This window comes from Macaca thibetana, chromosome 11, assembly GCF_024542745.1.
Source record: "Macaca thibetana thibetana isolate TM-01 chromosome 11, ASM2454274v1, whole genome shotgun sequence".
Taxonomy (NCBI): Eukaryota; Metazoa; Chordata; class Mammalia; order Primates; family Cercopithecidae; genus Macaca; species Macaca thibetana.
This window is the reverse complement of record NC_065588.1, coordinates 13,558,284-13,562,119: the sequence shown is the minus strand read 5'-3', so window position 1 is coordinate 13,562,119 and position 3,836 is coordinate 13,558,284. Positions and strand designations below refer to the sequence as shown.

The 3,836-nt window shown below is 44.3% G+C and overlaps 1 pseudogene; it reads left to right on the top strand.

Annotated features, from left to right (window-relative positions):
• The first annotated feature begins 210 nt into the window (after positions 1-210).
• Positions 211-3,364, top strand: LOC126930788 (putative uncharacterized protein encoded by LINC01559; annotated as a pseudogene).
• Positions 3,365-3,836: the final 472 nt, after the last annotated feature.

The following is a 3,836-nucleotide window of genomic DNA, read 5'->3' as shown; positions in this document are numbered from 1 at the left end:
CTCCTGATTCTCAAGCTTTTGGGTTTGGACTGGAGACACCAGCTTTCCTGGGCCTCCAGCTTACAGATGACATATCATGGAACTTCTTAGCCTCCAAATTCATGTGAGCCAATCCTTTATTATTTGTATATTATGGTATATTCATTGTATTATATCTATCTAATCTCCTATTGGTTCTGTTTCTCCAGAGAACTCTAATACACCAGTACAATGGAAAGATTCCCAAATTCAAAAGCCAGGAGGCTGGGTTCCTGTTCCCACCCTGCCATTTACCCTCTGTGTGGTCCTGATGAAGACACTTCATGCTCCACTATTTACTTGCCTCTGAAATGAAGGGCTGACCCAGATCAGTTGTTCTCTGACCTGCTTCGAGGGACTCAGAGGCTGTGGAGGTAAGTGGAAAACAGACCACGTTCCAGGCTCACACTTCAAAGAGACAAGTTCTGCGTTGGACTGTTTCACACACAGGGTTTCTGAGTTTTAGATTTCATTAGAAGTGTTTCTGTTGCCAAATGAAATTTGAAAACCACTGAGCTGGGTGATTATTAGGACCCATTCCAGCTCTCACATTCTTCTAGCCTGAAGATCAAGTTCAGCAGTGCAGCAGCTAGAGCCGTGGAAAGAGGTGGTATGAATTTGGGCTTGGGTTAGTGGACCGGGTAGCCAAATCAGAGATCCCTTTCTCATTCAAGTCATCTATTGGTACCTCTTTGCTCTGGAAGTCTGAACTTCTGGGAGATAAAGGTTTAAACCTGACAGACTTCAGGTGTCATATGTTGACATTGGGTAAATAAATAAATAAATCTCTTAAATTCCCAGTGCTGCAGGTTCCTAGCTATAAAATGATGGCATCACCTACTTTGCCCAGTTGTTGTATATATCAGTTAACGTGGTCTAAACTGTGCCAATGGGAAGACCCAAAATGTAATGCCTTGAGCAGAGTAGAAGGTTTTTTCTTTCATGTAAATAATCTACAACAGGCCAGGTGGTGGCCTTCTACTCCAAGCATTCTTCAAGAAACCCAGGAGATGCTGGTTCTATTATTTTCAGCACGTTGCTCGCAAGGTTGGTATTCCAGCCAAACAGGAAGGTGGCATGGAGGTGGGGTGGTATGGAGGAACCTATGAGCCAAGTTTCACGGTCAGGTCTGGAAGTGACTCACATCACTTCCACTCACATTCTATTGGTGAGAGCTTAGCCATACAACCACACCAAGTTTCAAAAGGAGCCAGAAACCAGTCCCTGGTTGGATAACTCCCTCCCAGTTAAAATTCTATTACTTTGGGTGTGCTGGAAAGTCTAGAGTGGTTTCCACCATATTATAGATAGAAAAGTGCTTAACACCTAGGAGCCTGGGGCTCAGCATCTCCACATAGGCCTGGCTCTGCTGGATTAAGTGTTTCCATGCAGGCATGTGTGGAGGTGGCCAGCACTATTCCATATCCTCATTTCAGGATTTTTAACAGCTGCTTTCAATCTGCTTCTCCTAAATGACTCTCTTTGGCTACTCCTCCCTTTCCTAGAGCGAATATATACATCAGCTGATGCCCTTCTCAGGCCTCAGTCTCCCCTGGTTTGCAGACTGTGGCCCTCCCTGGCCTCTCTGGAATCTAGCCATTTGAATCCTGTCAGCCCTGTTCTCCATCACCAAAGGACTCCGGTGAAACTGTGCCAAGCAGGCTGTCAGCCACAGGCAAGCTTTCTGAAAAAGACGTGCCAACTGCAGCCACAGAAAGTCCATTCCCTTGAATAACTTTGTTAATATTTGAAAATTAGTTCCCTTGCTCCTGATCGTGCTACTGGGTATTTGGATATAAGAGCAAGGATGAGGGCAATAGAAAATTAAAATCATGTTCTACTCATACAAACTGCACAGATATGGAAGGGTAGGTCCTATTACCTATAATCCTGGGATTTTTAGACTCTCACTTTCATTGGACCAGAGTTGCCTTAGGGATAGTAAAAAAACAAAATGCTAGGTATTGTTTTCATCAAGCAACTACTGATAGTGCACATTTAAATCAAAATTCTTCTAATCCCAAACCCAGCAAACAGATGCTGTGAGCTTAGTTCTGCCCCTCTGGCTTCAGATTTTACCCCACTGGATGTGACCAATTCTGAGATGACAAGAAGCTTCCAGCTTCCACATGGTTGCAATTTGGCTGTAGAACCGGCATGAAAGCACGTCACTATGTCAGCAGCTGGGCCACCAGATGAATAACCTATGAACAACAGCTTTGGACTAAAATATGAAGGGGTTGCTTTCCTTCGATCTCCCCCTACCCTCCTCAGAACCTGCTACAGGGAAAGATTTATAGACCTGAAAGCGTCAATGACTGATTACACCCATATGATTGCTCTCGCAGTTTCTGGTATTTTAACAAACTGTCTTATAAAGAGGTAAACATAAAAAATCAATGGGAAAACTTTTGGCATGGGTGAGACATTTAGGGAAAGAAGTCATTTCAGCCTCCCCCAACACACACATGCACACACACATACAGCCTGTATCACACAATGGAAGTGAGGACCCACACTATCTAGGCTCAGGACTGGCTCCATGGGACAGATGGGTGGGACAAGTCATCCTGCTGCAGTCAGGTAGCAGGGAGCACTGAGGAGACTAAGATGACAGAGACAAAATAACCAGAGAAAAGATACAGGAGCTGGGGGGAGAGGGTTGAGGTTTGATGAAGCTCTCTGTTCCCAGTAGGGGAGAGTTGGAAGCCACAGATGTAGTTACAGCCCCTTGTTTTCCAGATGAGGAAACTGACCCCAGTAGTGGTCCATGGAGCCAGTGGCCTATGTCAGCTGGGCTCTTACTGCCACGTGAGAGGTGCCACCTTCAAATGTCTGAGATCCACTGACCTTCTTTGAATAACAGCAACTGAAGTAAAAAAAAACCATGAAAATCCCGTGCCTCTCTAGTGCCATTTTCATATTGATTTTCCATCTTCCTCCACGCAGTCAAAGGGCAACGTTTTCTCTGTAACTTCCCACTCTTGCCTGATGCAAATAAAATGTGCTGCTCTTGCCCTTTTCTCCTTCTCCCCTTAGTATTCTTAATTTTCCCCTAGATACTCAAGTAGCGCCCAGGTCTCAGGAATGTATAATCTCTTGCTTATCTCTAGCAACAGATTTGGGAATGAGGAATCGTTCCCTGGAAGAGTCAGAGCGCTCTTAGACACATTCTGCTGGGTTGCTCGAGCTCCTCCCCTGGGAAATCCACTAAAACTAGGAAAGAATTGCTGAGAAGATTCAGAGGCTGAAGAGTAGACAGAGGGCTTTAATTGAAAAAAAGAAGCAGAAAATTAAGGAAGATGTGAGGCATCAGTGCCAGCAGACAATATGTGACAGGTGCTAGCCACATGGATCACACTAAATTTCTGTCATTTATATAGATAAAAAAGAATTTCCAAAGAGCTCCTCCATAATTCAGCATCAGCCAGCTTTAAATCACCACCTTTCTTTACCTTTTCAAGGAGCTTTTATCTAGCTAGCTTTCATTTCAGAGTGAATCCTCACCAATTCAGGTGAGGATTCTCAATCCTGTTCTGCAGCTGAAGAACTCATGCTCAAAAGGGCTAAGAGTTTATTCTCCTGCATTCAAGTACCTTGCTTTTCCAAATCTTGTGCTCATTTTACCTACACACTTTGATTTTTCTGGGATGATGACAAGTTAGACGTGCAGACTCCTCAGGCTCATTCATAATCTGCGTAGACAATACAGGTCATGCAAATTTAAGAAAAGGCTAAAAGGTGCCCTTTTGCACCCAACATGTTTGATAATGCCCCGGTAAAACGGAACATCAGTTTCACAGCCTCGCTCTGTAGGT